At 40.4% G+C, this 17,446-nt stretch overlaps 1 protein-coding gene across 9 annotated transcripts in view; it reads left to right on the top strand.

Moving 5' to 3' along the window:
• Window positions 1-17,446, top strand: part of TENM4 (teneurin transmembrane protein 4) — a 2,941,714-nt gene that overhangs the window by 1,665,930 nt on the left and 1,258,338 nt on the right. The gene's annotated exons all lie outside the window — the stretch shown is intronic.

Below are 17,446 nucleotides of genomic sequence, written 5' to 3'. Positions count from 1 at the left end.
CCCTATCTATGGGTGCTGTCTGCGTATCCTTTCCAAGGTAGGACACGAGTAGATACATATGCCATTATCTAATATCAGATGTGCTTACTGACCTGTTTTTCTTTCCAAGATGTGTTGGGATGGTGGCAGGGATGAGGAACAGTCATGACCTTGTTTCCCAGTGGTACATCATTGTCTCAGGCTTCATACCCCAGTCTAATCCATCTAGGAAAGGGAGCTGGCTCATTTTGTCTTAAGACCCATGTCTCAAATCACTCATCAGAAAGAACCACCCTCGGAGTTCCCATCGTGGTGCAGCAGAAATGAATCCGACTAGGAACCATGAGGTTGTGGGTTTGATCCCTGGCCTCGCTCAGTGGGTTAAGGATTTGGCATTGCCGTGAGCTGTGGTGTAGATTGTAGATGCAGCTCCGATCCCGAGTTACTCTGGCTGTGGTGTAGGCCAGCAGCAACAGCTCTGATTGGACCCCTAGCCTGGAAACCTCCATATGCCATGGGTTCAGCCCTAAAAGGACAAAAGACAAAAAAGAAAGAAAAAAGAAAGAACCACCCTCATGGGGCTGCCATCCTCAGGATGGACTGGTGGACTTAGTTCTTCCCTCTCCCTAGATACCTCCCACCCTGACTCTTCTTGGTAACTTTGTTGCTCTGTGTTGGGTTCCAGCCAGCTTTGGGCTTATTCCCTGAACTAGAACCTCTAAGACATAACTTCCATAGCTGGCCCTCAGATGTATACATCTTAATCAAAGGTAGCCCCTGTCCCATTACCTCTCCTCTGCTCTTGCTGAACCTAGAAGAGGGCCATACATTTAGGCCCCACAGTGAGCATCATCACCTATATGTCCCAGACTCTCCAGACAGACCAGGTTCCATAAGCATGATCCATCATAGCCACAGCCCACTCCTCCTCTTCTGTTCTATTCTCCAATGAATGTCTCCTCTAGTCCTTGAAACACAAAAGCCAGACACTTGAAATTCGTACTTTATTCCCAACCTTCTCAACCCTGAACAATATGTCCTGAAGATCTTTTGACTCTACCTCCTTAATCCTTCTTCACCCCTCGTTCTAGCCACTGGTATTTATCAGTGGTAATATCACAAGAATCCTCACTGGCTTCCTTGATTCTAGTCTTTCCAAGTCACTGCCTGACTTGTAAGCCTTTCAATGATTCTCATTACCCTCAGGGTAAAACCCAACCAACCCCCTTAGAATGGTCTGCAGTGTTCTCCATGATTTAATTCTCCATCTCCATGTCTTGTAGCATGTCTAGTCCTACTTTATCTCCTGCCAATAAGAACCTGAGCATAGCTCCAAACACACTCTGCTCTTCCTTATCTACATTTTGCCATTGAGATTGCTTCTCTAGAGCCCTGTCCCATTTATTTGTTTAAAAGTTTGAAGTAGTATGAAACAAACCATTCACAAATATTAACTCATTTAGTCCTCACTAGCTACAATATAAGGTTATTTCTGAGGAAATTAGGGCTTAGGGGAAAGGGATTATTCGCACAACCATCTAAGCTTCAGTGTCCAGTCTTCTATAGTCTCATATCATTGGGTCTGCATCTATCACAGAGAATATTATCTCATTAAATCATAGTTACCCTTTCATTTATCTGTCTTCCCTCCTGCCCCACCAAACACACCTGCCCATTAGATTCTGAATTATTTGAAGGCATCTTATTTTATCAAAGCTTATTACCCCAGGCAGTCTTCCTAGATACCCTCTACAGAAAGCCCTCAGTCAATGCATCAGGGCCTTTCCTAAACTGATTCAAGTTATTTGATTCGACACAGAAACCATATGGTTATTCTTATTTCACACTGGAGTCCCTGAGACAACCCAATTAGAAAAAAAGGCAGAGGACCGAATAGACATTTCTCTAAAGAAGACATACAGATGGCCAACAGGCACATGAAAAAATGCTCAACATCACTTATTATTAGAGAAATGCAAATCAAAATACAATAGGGTACCACCTGACACCAGTCAGAATGGCCCTCATTAGTAAGTCTACAAACAACACATGCTGGAGATGGTGTGGAGAAAAGGGAACCCTCCTACACTGTTGGTGGGAATGAAAATTGGTATAACCACTGTGGAAAACAGTATGGAGGCACCTCAGAAAACTAAATGTAGAAACTACCATATGATCCAGTAATCCCATTCTTGGGCATCTATCCAGACAAAACTTCCATTGAAAAAGATAGATGCACCCCTATGTTCATTGCAGCACTATTCACATGCCAACTTGGAAACAACCTAAATGTCCATCAACAGATGGATGGATTAAGAAGACGTGGTACATATGCCCAATGGATTACTACTCGGCCATAACAAACAACAAAATAATACTATTTATAGCAATGTGGATGGAAGTAGAGACTCATACTAAGTGAAGTAAGTCAGAAAGAGGAAAAAAATACCATACAGTATCACTTCTATCTGGAATATAAATATGGCACAAATGAACCTATCTATAGAAAAGAAACTCATGGATATGGAGAACAGACTTGTGGTTGCCAAGGGGGAGGTGGAGGGAGTATGATGGACTGGGAGTTTGGGGTTAACGGATGCAAACTATTGCATTTGGAATGGATAAGCAATGAGATCCTAATGCATAGCATAGGGAACTTGTACTCATACCTCAACACTTGTGAGGGAACATGATGGAGGATAATGTGAGGAAAAGAATGTGTGTGTGTATATGTATATACATATAAAATATGTATAGCTGGGTCACTATATACATTGTGTGTGTGTGTGCATACATATCTATATATATATTTAATATGTATAGCTGGGTCACATTGCTGTATAGCAGAAATTGACAGAACGTTGTAAATCAACTATAATAAATTTAAAAATAAAAAATAAAAGGGTGTAAGGGAAATTTGGGAGCTGATGAAACTGTTCTGTATCTTGAATATATGTGATTACATGACATTGTGTTTGCCCAAAACTAAGCCCCTAAAAGGGTAAATTTTACATTAGGCATCTCAAAAAAAAAAAAAAAAAAAATTCAGGTTCTTAAGTTTGGCATGGATCAAAAGTTCTCTGTGTTGGTTTTAGGAGTCTGACCTCAAAGACCCTCTACAGTTTCCCTCAGGGCTTTCATATTCTGAAAGGCTTCCCATTCTGAACTGAACTCAGAGGAAATATATTTCCCTCTGAAGGTAGAGTCTCTGTAGAGAACCCCCAAGTAGCGAGTTTCCGTTGTGGTTCAGTATGTTAGGAACCTGACTAGTATTCATGAGGATGCGGGTTGGGTCCCGGGCCTCACTCAGTGGGTTAAGGATCTGGCATTGCCAGGAGCTGTGGTGTAGGTCACAGACATGCCAGTTGTAGCTCCAATTCGAGCTCTAGCCCGGGAACTTCCATGTACCACAGATGGGGGCCATAAAAAGCAAAAACAAACAAACCAACAAATACGAGAGTAGAGTTGATTTAAAGCTGGCATGTCACAAACCACTATTCCAAACTCCATGTCAGTGGCTTTTACACTCTGAGGGGTATTTGAAGAAACCTCTGAGGGAACCTGTAAAATGCTCCAGGTTCCAGATATTCTGATGATAAAGGACTGAAGTGAGGTTTAAGAATCTGTGCTTTTTCTGAAAAAAAAAAAAAAAAAAAAAAAAAAGGGAGGGGACACAGGAGATTTTAACACACAGAAGCAAACATTGTCCAGGGACAACTGAAGGAAAATAAGCTAGGTACTCTCATTTAGGAACCAAGGTACATTGGAAGATTATGATCCCAACTCCAGGGTCTTCCCAACTTGGGGGGGGGATACAGGCCATCCTCCTCTCCCTCTCAGGAAACTCGGCTCTAGAGCCCCAGGAAGGGGCAGGGTGGTCCACACTGCTAGTCTAAGCACTCAGCTCCTGATTGCTGGTTCTTGTCTGAGGACTTGCTTCTCCCTGGGAAAACTAATGTAAAGCAGGTACTCTGCTTCGGTGTGGCCTCATTTTGGCCCCAAAGCCAACCATATCAGAATTTGATAAGTCTAACCTGCAAACTAGACCCATTCATCATCAAGGGTCATTGTATTCTAGGGAAAAAAAAAAAAATCCAGAGCCGAAATACATGTTGAGAAGCAGGTAGTGGAAAGAGCACAGCCTTTGGAGCGAGAACATGAGCTTACATCCTGACTCTGCCTCTGGCTATTCCTGTGACTTTGGGGAAGTCACTTAAAGTTGAACCTCAGTTTTTCAGTAATGGAGATCATAAAAATCACTTTCTAAGAAATATAGAAAAGTTTCAAGAATGACATGCGGTTATTTTTTTTTTTCCTGACTTCATTTGTCTTCATGAGGCATAATTCACAACAGATCCTAAGGGCACAACACAATGACTTTCACACAGTAAACACAGCCATGGAACCACCACCAGAGAAAGTTAGAGAACATTCTGGCATCCCAGAAGGCTTGCTTCTGTCCCCATCCAGTCAGTAACCCCTCAAGGGTAACCATTCTTGAAACTTCTATCATCAGAGATTAGATTTCCAACACATGGTTTTTTGATAGATGTCAATGTTATTTCTGTGACACAGGGTGAGACAAATGCCAATAAATCAGGAGCAGATGCTTCTGAAACAATGACCCATTGGAGAGCTTGGAAAGAGATATCTGGAATCAGTGACACATTAGAAGCTGTGCATCCTTGGATGTGTTAGCAGTGGGAGAAGGGTAGCAATTATGGGTCCATGAAGGGGAAAAAATATTCACCCTGCTATGAATCCATGTGGAAGTGAGCCAAGCCTTGGTGAAGTATTGTATCTGACATTTGAAGGATGAAAGCATGGAGGTTCGTATAGATCGTGGAAGAAGGCAGACAGACAGATGCAAAGTTTGCAGAAGACTATCAAATGATTTATGCAATATGGCATATAAAATTGTGAAGTATGGTTAGCTGCATGCAGTATGCCTCTGCATGCACAGCCTTCATGTTCAGTCTCAATTTCACCTCCAAAAGTAGTTTCTAACCCATTCTTTTCTTCTGTATTCTGCCAACTACTGCCTTTTCATTGGTCTGTTGTAACAGCTTCCTGAATAGTCCCAATCTAAACCAACTCACCCTGTCTCCAGGATGATTATTCTCATAATACATCAAATCATGGCTTCCTCTTCTTAGGAACCAGATTTACTTCCAAGTTAAATTCCAATCTGAATATGATGTACCAGCTCCTTTTTTAACTCCCTCTCCCATTCCATAGTCTTAAATCCAAACAATCCTTTACCTTCACTCTTGACGAATCCTGTACCACTGCTTCCTGGTTCTCTTTCATTTCCCTGACATGCTCTTTCTATCCCCTAAAACAATGTTCATCCTATGTCAAGTCCATGACAACTGTCATTCTTCTGTTGAAACTTTCCCCACCCAACTCCCCTTTTGCCATGCAGAATCCATAACTCCCTCCACTATATACATATATCATGGTCTTATTTATATAAGTTATGGAGCTTTTGCCATGCTGTATTGCATCTAGCCGGCTGTATACCTGACTGTCAGTGCAAAAGCTGACTCAGCTGTGAGGCATGTGGCAAGTACAGGAAAGGGAAGGAAGCAGGGAGCAGTCTGCACTAGGTTAAATTCACTGAGCCACCCATGAATGCTGACTTCCTAATGAGAGCCACCTGCCCAAATCTCAGGCTCCAAGGGCAGGTGGCAAGTATCATGAATTTGGTCTTAATGAGACCTGGTATCATTCACTGAGGGGTTTTTAACTGGAGGATGGAACACAGCAGCATGCAACTCGAGGTAGAGATGTGTGGTAGGCAGAATTCTAAGCCATCCCCCATAATTTCGTGACCTTTGGTGTACATGCCCAGCATACATAATCCCCTGTCCTATGAATATGATAACTTTTATTCTCAATGTCAGGTTATGTTACATGGCACCATTGGCCTTAAAATAAGATTACCCACATGAAATAGAGCCACAGTGTATCATTATGAGTGAGAAATCTTTTTCATTAGCCACTGAGATTTTGGGGTTATTTATTCTAGCAACATAATCTGCCAATCACTGTATGACACACCAAAAAATTTTCATCAGGCAATTTTACGAACCCATGAACAATGGTAGTTGGTCCTTGATATAGTGTGTGTGTGTTTGTGTGTGTGTGTGTGTGTGTGTCTTTAATAAATTAGTTATGGAAGAGCAAATGTAGCTGGAGCTATAGCCCTTAAGTATTTTCAGCAAAATCCTTCCTTAGTTTTTTTGTTGTTTTTAATAAATAAGGACATGTAACATCTAATTTTTTTTAGATTTTTAAAATTTTTAATGAAGTATAGTTGCTTTACAAGGTTGTTATAATTTTTCCTGTACGGCAAAGTGATTCAGTTATACATAAAAACACATCTGTTCTCTTTCAGATTGTTTTCCGACATAGATTATCACAGAATACTGGGTAGAGTAGTTCCCTGTCAGCCAACCATTCCATACAACTCTGTGTGCATATGCCAATCTCAAACCATGAGTTCACACCCCCCGTACCTGTCCCAAGTGGTAACTATAAGTTTTTCAAAGTCTATGAGTCTGTTTCTGTACTGAAAATAAGTTCATTTGTATCATTATTTTTTGGATTCCATGCATAACTGATATCATAAAATGTTTATCTTTCACTGTCTAACTTCACTTAGTATGATACTTTCTAGGTCCATCTATTTTTGCTGCAAATTTTTAAAATAAAATGAAATAAGGAGATTACCTGAGCAGGCCTGACCTAATCACATGAGCCCTTGGAAAGCAGAGAGATTTCTCTGGTAGGTCACAGAACAGGATGTCAGAGAGATTGGACCAAACCGTGAGAGGATTTGATGCGAGGAGGTTTCCCACTGCTGAGCTGAAGGGCTCATAGAGCAAAGATGTGAAAGTGGCCCTTAGGGGCTGAGAGTGGTCTTCTGCTGGCGAGACAGTGGGGGCCTTACTCCTACACCTGCCAGGAGACAAAATCTTCCAATAACCTGAATGAATTTGGAAGCAGCCCTTTCCTAGCAGAGCTTTCAGATGAGGAAGCAGCTGGCTGACACCTTGATTTCAGCTATGAGACCTGAGCAGAAGATACATCTAAAATGTGCTAAACCCTAAACTCATGGAAACCAGGAGATAACAAACTTGTGTTGTTTGTAGTCCCTATGCTGTGTTAAATTGTTATGCAATAGAAACAAACCAGAATGACAGGGATAATCCAATATGGTGGGAGTTTTGCCAGTCTTCATGATTTACTTAGATTCATGCAACCCTGAGTTAGAAAGCTGAAAGGAAGATGCTGGTCTGGCCTGAGTCATGAGGGATAGGAGCTCTGGCCAGGCCTCTAGCTCCCTGGAGATACCTGGAGCGCATTCAGGAAATGAAAGCTGAACAAAAGTTGAGGAAATAAGGTGAGTGGGATGGTTTACCTTGTCCAGTAGAGGCGTGCTTGGAATCATTCTAGACATAGGAAATCAGGGTGGGGCAGCCAGACTAATACCAGAACCCATCTACTAGAGACATGGGGGGGGGGTCCTTCTGTTCCTACCCATCCCGACCTTGGCTGAGTCAGCTGTATCATGTCCTTAGGTCCTCAGTACTAAGGAGCAGAGAGAGCTGAGAAAGGCAGAGACTGACAATTTCTAACCAACACCCCCTTCCCCCCAACACAGACCCCCAAGCTAGAGTGTAACTTGACAGTTCTTTTCTGGAAGATTGTATTTTATTTATCTTTGCAGCCTTAGCGTCAATAACAAAATCTGGAATAAGTAGGTTCACACGATTTGTCAAGTGGGAATTGTAGAAATGCCACATTTTGTGGAATTGAAAGTCTCTAACTGACCCATGTGGCCCTTTTTTATAATTTATGGGGTTTTAATGGAAAGACTATGAGGGCTGTAGCCAAACAGATGTGAGTGCAAGTCCTGGTCACCATTATTAACCTCGCTGAACCTTAGTCTCCAGAGTCCCTGCTGCAGACTGGGCTTTTGAGACAGCCTATACCAATCAGAAAAAAACAGTCTGTTCATGTGCGCTTCCTCGGATCAAACCCACAGGGAACTTTCAAAGAGAGCTGCTGAGTCTCCTTAATCCAAGCAGTGTGGCAATTGAATCAAATCTGTGAGTTTTATTGTTTTCTCTTACATGTGTATAAGGTGAGGATATAACCGCGTGAAATGAGGGACTTTAGGATTTCATCCATGGGCAAGAACACAGTCCCTTACAACTGAACTAGTCTCCATCAAGCTCTTTGCTAGTTGCTTTACCCCTACAGGGTTTGTGAACTCTGGTAAGTTAGGAAGTCTCTGCAACTCAGTCTCCTCATCCATAATGTGGGGCATTATGCAAATCATGTGATTATTATGCAAACCAAACCACTATTATGCAAATTAAGTCAACTATTTGTAAAGCATCCTGGTGCTATATTAAGTTCTTGGTAAATATAAGTATCATCATTTTCACCACAATCCATGGAATTAAATATTACAATGCCCATTTTGTCAGCAAAGAAATTGGAGCTAAGAGAGGAGAGGGGAGATTTTATTAAAGGAAATGTAAGTAACCCAAGGTAGCATGTATATATTTATTAAAAAAAAAAAGGTCTCGATTAATAGCAAATCATCACGTTAACTCAATACTTAATTGAATACAAGGCACTATACAAATTTAATTACGCTTGCCTTCCCTAATTGTAATGTTGGAAAAAGGTGCAAACACTTTCATTATTGGGCTTCATCTTTAGACCTTTGTTGAGTCCTAGGAATCCAGATTTGGAAGTGTTATCCTGAAAGTCAATGCTAATTTCTTCCTGGAACCCTACACTGGGCATCAGTGGCAGGAGACAGATGGCAATGGGTCACAAGTAGCCAGCTGTCCTGCACAAGTCAAAAATCAGGAAACAACAACACAAAACCCTAAAATTTTCATTCCATACATCTTAGCAGTCTTTCTATGGACATCAGTCATGGTATTTTGAACTATGTAAAATACCAGCCACCTCACACATATACTATAGGGAAAAAAAGGTTTATTTTTATCTCTTTTAAAACTGACTTAAAGGATCATTCACATCTGTCATCAAGCCACATGAATAAGCCTGATTTTATTTCTGTGTTTCAGACAATTCTCTCAGCCATATTAATGGATGGTGTCAGGGATCTGAAAGTAACAACAGCCCCTTAGATCTCTCTAGATTCTTATCATTGATTGTGTACTTTCTCCTACATTGTCTCCTTCAGCCTTTAACAGCTCCAAAATATAGATAATAGTTGTCCCAATTTATAGATGGGAAAACAATTCAGAAAAGTCATATCATTTTCCCAAGGTCACACAGCAGTTAAGGGGCAGAGTTTATTCTGAGGCCTATGGCTGCCAATTTCACTACACCCAGGCACTTAACACATACTCATTTGTTCATTTACTTATTCTTCCATTCAAATATAATTTGTTCTAAGAATGTCAGTAGCAACAATAGCTAATCTCCATATTCCAGGCACCATGCAAGATACTTTCCTTGCAGTATCCCATTCAATCTAAGAAAATACTCTTTGAGGTAGGTAGTATTGTGTTTCCCATTTTACGGATAAAATAACTGAAGTTCAGAGAAGTTGCGTGTCTGATTCAAGATCATACAGATAGTAAATGGAAGATTCAGGAATGGAATCAAGATTTTTTTTTTCCTTAAGTACTTACTCCTTACCTAAGCACTTTATATATTCAATCATTTATTCTTTTACTCATTCATTCAACAACAGTAAGACCTGATAAGGACCATGTATTGTACTAGAAGCGAGTGAGACAACAGTGATACAGTGCTTGGTTTTGAAGGGTCTGTAGACTAGCATGGATCCAAAAAGAAACAAAGTGATATTGGATTGTACTAGATTATATTGGGTGGACTTGGACTTGATTTGGTGTGAATTGAACTGAACTGAAATCATATGTATTTCTCGTGAAGAACTGATAGGATAAAAAAAAGAAAACTCGTTTGCTTTCGAAATGGTCACCATCAGGAAGCGAGTAACCCACCCTAGCAAGGCTCCTCTGAAAGCAAAATGAGACTCATTTGTAAAGGGCAGCAGGGGTGGTTTCCGTGGATATGAGGGAGAACGTCTGACCCTGTGGTTTGACCTCCAAAATCAGGGCACTCATTTTGCAAATAGCACCAACTACTGTACTAACATGAGGGATTTAAGTAGAATATGTCCTGGTTGCAGCTTTGAAAGGGTTCACAGCTTAGAGTTGGTCACGTGGCGAGGGAAGTCCAAAAGACTGTCCAGGATGTTTCTCTGCTTCTATTCGGGCTGAATGCACGCTAGAGTTCTGGCATTCTGGCATCTACGTTTTTAAGGAAATTATACAAGAAGGACTCAATGTTCCAACTCTGCCATATTACATAACAAGGTACATTATTCCGATGTCTCGGACAGAGAAAGGGCTTTAAAGGAAAATATCACTATTTCTGGTGTCTCAGAAATGGTGACTTTGTGCCAATTAGTTACTCAGAGCTCAAGTGTTCTCATCTGCAAACCGGGGCCAATAATAACTACTTTAAAGAGCTTTGGCGAGAATTAATAATGCTTATGTGCACAAGTGTGCCAGCAGACCACTTGATGCAAAGGAACAGCTCACCAGTATAAAATATCACCTCTGTTCCTATTCTGCAACAAAAAATTGGCCACCAAGCCCCAGAAGATGATCTAGTTAGCATTTCCTAAATTATATTCTATAAAACAGGTCTGGGAAAAATATATTTAGGAATCACTGTATACTCTGCCCCACACAGTGGCTATCAACATGTAACAGTTCTCAGGAGCCTTGTATTACAGAAGCCTCTTCTAACTTGTTTTCTATGAGGTTTTCATATGTTTCGATCACTGAACTCTTTTGTCACTGAATATTTATTTGCATCTCTCTATCCCTTCACTGTATTGTTTTTTTTCCCCACTTATTAACTTATTTCGTTAATGACTGAATTAATTCCATGGAGCTGTTTGAGGAAAATCAGGTCATACCCCTCCCCTCTCATTTTACTATGTTACAATACTAGAGACAAGATTGTACACAGCTTTTGCCCTTAGAAAATAAATAGCTTTTTGGAATAACTGCTTCTTTTACCAAGTTCTTGAATTTCAGAGTAGGTGGCTTTTCTGTCTTATGCACCTAATTCACTTAACATGGCAAATTCTTAAAGAGATGAATTATTTCCCTCATTTCTCCCTTTGCACTTCAATACCTATGTAGAGGAGCCCTAAAACTTTAACTACCAGGCCGTTCCTAAGACCCTTGAGAAACAAGCAGCCGGGAGGCAGCAAAAGTACAACTTGGACCTCCTAGTTCTCATCCTGCCACTGTGATTAATGGGCTAATTCATACGTAAATCAGGATGCTACTTTAAGTCTTGATTTTTATTCCTTTCCTGAAATGGGTGTGCTACTATCTGCCCTTCCTATTTCACAGGGTTGTTTTCAAGATACTGTAACAAGTTAGAGCACTGAAAACTACAGAGCTCTCTAGAAACCCTAGGAGAGAATAGAGATGATACTGATCCATGCCCTAAATAAAGAACGTGGAACAAATCAGGATGACAGTCTGGGCCAAGCTCTGTCAGCGTCAAGAGCCTTTCTTCCAGCTTTCAGCCAATGGGTCCAGAGTATAACTTCTGCAGCCCTGAGGCCATTAACCAGTGACTGCACAAAGCCATTCTCAATTCTTCTCACTTCTCAACTTCCAAATCCTGGTCATCACAAAATCCCATGAGTGAAGCTTCCTTCCCTCCTCTCCAACCACACTGGCTATTCCTGCCTTGGTTCAACTCTCCATTTCTCTCTCCTGATCATTTTGGTGCTTGAACTTCTAACCCTTCCTTGGAGCTGGGTAGCCTCCGGTCCATTTTCCACACTGTCGTGATCAGAGCGTAACTTAATTAGTCCTATCAGACCACATACTTTAGGAAAGCATATACTCTCAAAGGTAACTGACTAGAACTTGGTTAAATGGACGATGTACAGAAATATGGCTAGAAAACAGAAAATTTGCCTCTGTGGAAAAGAGGCTGCCTGTCAGAAGTTGTGGACTTTAGTGCTACCGAATTAAGTTGTATGGACCCTGCTCTCTGCCTTGGCGGTGAGGGTTCTTTTTCTCCCTTTGGGCTTGAGAAGCTGAATAATGAAATGGGAACTGAGACCAACACAGCACAAGTTTCTTTATCGGCCAAAGAATGGAGAAATGGGAATCAAGTTCACAGACCAACGTCTCAGACAGAATGTCTGATTTGAAATCTTAGCTCTACACTCATATGCTGTGTTACCTTAGTCAAGTTGTGAGAGGGATTTCATTTTAAAAAGTAAAGGCAAAGGAGGGAGGAATGAGGCTAATGATGAGGAGGCATTAGTCTACCTGAAAGGAGGCAGGGCTTTTTCTGAGAGTGAGGCCACCCCATTTTTATCCTTTTTTGGTCCTTAATTCCAGTCAAGGCTGCTGGTAGTTGTGTCATTTAATATGCTGATATAATAAAATCAACATGTAATGAGACTCTGCATCTGTTGGAGGTTGATTTGTTGCCATCTTGGTACCAGAGGGTTCCATCTGGGATTCGTTTCTTTCTTTGCTTGTAGCTCCCTTCTTATATCTGGACACTTTGACTTAAAGATTGATATTAACTCCTGTTAAAGGTGAGGGTTGGTGGATTTGAGCAAAGACCTGCAGCAGCTCTGGAAACACTAGAGGAAGACAGCCATTGCCACACCATGCCCAGCAGGAGAAAACAGAGAAAATAAATCCTGACGCTATCTTCTCACCCTTTGCTGTCATGCTGGTGTCTCCTCTTGGCCAAAGACAAATGGACACCAGAAGGCAAGGGAGTATGAGTGACTATGTATGTGGACACCGTCTTCTCAGAGCAGAGAACAGGGCAGAGAAGGATAGAGGCTGACCCTGGGGAGCAGATGAAAACTATCAGAACACATGCCATCTGCTTTTGTGTATCCATGTCTTTGCTCAGGCAACCCCTGCTGCCTTTCATACCTTCCCCTATAGACCTATGGAACCTACGGTTCTCTCTATAGGTCTACATCCTAACACCGAATGCCCCACATTCTTGCTCAAATGTTATCACTTTTACTGTAAAACTTTTATTAAGTACCCCCATTAGAATAATGTCCTCCCTTGTGCGCCCTCAACATCTCAGGCTTTGGAGACAGAATGTCTGATTTGAAATCTTAGCTCTACACTCGTATGCTGTGTTACCTTAGTCAAGTAACCAGCTTGATGCCTCAGTTTTGCCGTCTGTGAAATGAGGTAATTAGTGACATTTTTATAAGGTGTTTTGACAATACGTGGTATAAGTTTATGCCTTGTTAGGGACCCAGAACGATATCTACCACAGAGAAAGCATTCCAGTGGAGAAAGTTGTCACCACCTTCATCAACACCACCATCATCACCTCTGCAGTCAGTTTACTTGGCGGCCCAGCAAGCCCTGTACTGTCTGCTTCTCCAGTCACACAAGGACAGGTGCTTCTCTTGCTTAGGACATAGCAGTGGTTAGCAAATGTTCATGGACTTGAATTGACCTGAAGATGAAAGAAGCAAGACAGACTAGGTGGGTGAAGTAAATTCCATTTTCTTCCAGTCCCTTGAAAATTCTAATCTTAGGATTCTGCATCTGCCAACAATTGACTACTGCTGGTTTACAGAAACGGTGGTTGTTACAGCCGGGAGTTATCAAGGAGCATTAATAGGCATTTCTTAAACTGCAGGCATTTAAACAAAGACCCTGATTGAGAGCCTGAGTGTTCGCTGGTATTGGCAGCTGGAGAATCAATGCAAATCTTTATTCCATCATCATTTTCCTAGCCACATTACTACTTGATCCCTGATCTCCATGGATTCCGAGAATAATAGAAATTGGGTGTATCGGTCTGTTCTTAACACACACTCTTTGTTTGGTTATAGACAAAAGTCTAGCTTGAGGGGGAAGAGGAGAGTATGTCCTATTCAACAAAAATGTTTCAGGCAAGATATTGATCTGGTAGTTATTACTGCTGATGTAAAGAAGTTAAAGGAAACAGTAACTCTGAAAGTCTGGGGACAATGGGTGAGCCCTTTCGCATCTGTTCTCTCCCTTTCTAATATTTGGAATAGGCCCCCCACTTAATCCCGCTCCTGAATTTAGTATCCCTGATGGAAGACTAAGCTATGCCAATGGCTATACAGAGACAAGAACTCATATTTATTCAGCACTTCCTGTGTATAACAACTTATGTCAAAGACTGTCACAATTGAGCAAATTTTTTTTACAAAATCCCATGACGTTAATAATATAATACTCTTTAATACATTGGATATTTGCTATGAATAATATTGTTGGAGAGCATATGGGGTGTCAGGACCATGCTAGTGCTGAGGGTGCAGTGGTGATCACTATAGACACTACTCCTGACCTCATGAACCTTGTAATTAAGTGGTTCTGCTATAGTTTTGTTCCTACAAAAATCTCCATTATTTCAAAATTATATTATCTAAAAACAATGACTTTGATATTGAAAAGAGGGTTACAAATTAGAAAGCTTTAGAATTATAATAACAAAGTTAATTTTCTTGTCGAACATAATTATAATTTTCCTTCACAATCTATTTTATTATTAAAAGCTGAAAAATTATCTCTGAATGGATAAAACCAAACTTCCTCCTTTGGGAACTAATCACAAATGTGCCAGATACTTCTGGGAAAAATAACTAGCTTAATGTTTCTGAAATATAGAAGGTAAATGAAAGTTAAGATATATAACACTATAAAAAGAGACTTAGGCCAGTGTGTGAAAGGTAAGTAAACTAGTTGGAATTGACTTTAACATTCAATTTTTTTTTCTTTCCTAAATATTTCTGAAGTTGAACTGATTATCTTGTTTGGAACTCTTAAGTTGGAGGATCCCCTAAGGGTTGGGGGGATTTTTTTGCATTTTTTCCTTCAAAATTTCTTAATGCAGACTTTGAAACACACACCTTTACTGAAAAAATATGACAGTGAATACGCATACACCCATTGCCTAGACCCACCATTAATATTTTCTGTACTTGCTTTATTATGCATCTACATACCTACCTATGCCTCCATGATTCCATCTGATTTCAACACATTTCACAAAGACATGTTCCTTTCTCCCTAGAGACTTCAGGATGCAAATCACTAGCATACAATGTTTGTTTAGTTTTTAATGTAATATTTGAAAACAATAAAATATATAAATATACTTTCACTGAGTATTGACAAGTATATACGCCTGAGTAACCCAAATTCCTATCACAATATGAAATGTTAGCATCACCCCACGCTCCCAGCAGCAATCAATACTCTTTTATACCACATATTTGCTTTTTCTGTTTTACAATTTCATATAAATAGAATCATATAATATGTTGTCTTGTACAAGGGTTCATACACTCAGAAAAATGGGTTTTGAGATTCATTCATGTTGATGAATATATTAATTTTATTTGTGAGTAGTAGTCAACTAAATGAATGTTTATCCATTCCCCCATTGAAGGTTACCAGGGTTGTTGCCAATATTAAGCTAAAAGGAATAGGAGTTCCCATCGTGGCGCAGTGGTTAACGAATCCGACTAGGAACCATGAGGTTGCGGGTTCGGTCCCTGCCCTTGCTCAGTGGGTTAACGATCCGGCGTTGCCATGAGCTGTGGTGTAGGTTGCAGACGCGGCTCGGATCCCGCGTTGCTGTGGCTCTGGTGTAGGCCGGTGGCTGCAGCTCCGATTTGACCCCTAGCCTGGGAACTTCCATATGCCGCAGGAGCGGCCCAAGAAATAGCAATAACAACAACAACAAAGACAAAAGACAAAAAAATAATAATAATAATAAAATAAAATAAAAAATAAAAGGAATAAAATTGGTACAAATAGTCTTGTACACTCCTTTGTAAATGTATGTTTTTATTTGTCCTGGATAAATACCTAGGTGTAGAGGTTGTATGTATCTTGGTCACTATTCTTCATCAAATGCATGTTTTGCAAATAATTTTCCTTGTCTGTGGCTTGCTAATCATTTTCTTTAAGATTTTTTTTTTTTGGTGAACAAGTTTTAAACTTTGGTAAAGTCATATTTGTCATTTCTTATGGTGATTGGTTTCAGTGATCTAAGAAGCACTTCCCTACCCCCAAGTCATAAAAATATTGTTTTCCACCAGAAGCTTTATAGTTTTATATCTTACACTTAGTCTATAACTCTTCTTGAAATAATTCCTGTATAAGATGTTAGATGGGGTTTCATTTCATCTCCCACATCAAAACACTACAATTCCAGTATCATTTGTTAAAAATTTTTCCTTTCACATTAGAGTGCTTTGATGTTTTTTCCCCAAAATCAGTTACCATAAAAGGGTACTTTATTTCTGGATTCTCTGTGCTGTTGGTTAGAGCTGTCTGACCCTATCCCAGTATCAAAGTGTCTCAATTATTGCAGCTTTACAGTAAGTCTTAAAGCATAAGTGTTCCAAATTTGTTCGTCTTTTCCAAGATTGATTTGGATATTCTAGGTGTTTTTCATTTCAATAGAAATGAAAAAAAATCACTTTGTCAACCTGTGACTTCCCTTAAAAAATAGTCTGGAATTTTAGAGAGAATTGAGAGCCTAACAAAATGGAGCTTTCTAATTCATAAATACTTTGTTGTTATAGCGTGATTTGTAATGAAAAAATATGTATTTGGTTTTTAAACACCCCCCCACCATTTTTTTTTCAGAGTTCCTAGAACTCCTGGAATTTACAAAGTGAAGAGAGCTACAAAGCTGTTTCTTGTTATGTTAATACTTTTGGAAAACCCTTGGGGATGGGAGCTGATTGCCAGGGAAACTGACCAGGTGATTAGAAAGTCAAAACTTTCAGTTCTACTGTTCCCAGCTGAAGGGGTGAGGGGCTAGAGATTGAGTTCAGTTAGTTATCATCAATCATGTCTATGGAGTAAAGCCATTATAAAAATTCAAATGGACAGGGTTCTAGGAGCTTTGCAGCTGCTGGGAGGCTCAGCACGTGGAGGTTTTGCCCCCGTAGCTCCGAAAGAACAGGGAAGTTCCACGCTCCTTCCCCATGCCTTGCCCTATGCATCTTTCCTAACTGGCTATTTCTGAGTTACATCCTTTTGTAATAAATCAGTGATCTGGTAATTAAAATGTGTCTCTCAGTTCTGTGAGCCATTCCAGCAGATTTACCAAACCCAAGGAGGTGGTCATGGGCATCTCTGATTGATAGCCAGTTGGTCAAGGTCTAGGTGGACTTGTGATTGGCATTTGAATTTGTGCGGTACCATTTTGTGGGACTGAACCCTTCCTTGTGGGACCTGATACTATCTTCACAGGGATAATGTTGGAATTAAATTGTGGGATACCCAACTGATGTGGAATTGCCTTTTGGTATGGGAATACCCACACATACATTGGAACTGGGAGCAGAAACTTAAAT

This window comes from Sus scrofa, chromosome 9 (genome assembly GCF_054392235.1).
Source record: "Sus scrofa isolate SSC_HxYL_T2T_F1_AM1 chromosome 9, Sscrofa_HxYL_maternal_Yorkshire_Landrace_v2.0, whole genome shotgun sequence".
Classification (NCBI taxonomy): domain Eukaryota; kingdom Metazoa; phylum Chordata; class Mammalia; order Artiodactyla; family Suidae; genus Sus; species Sus scrofa.
Note: the sequence above shows the minus strand (reverse complement) of the source record. Positions and strands in the feature narration are given on the sequence as shown.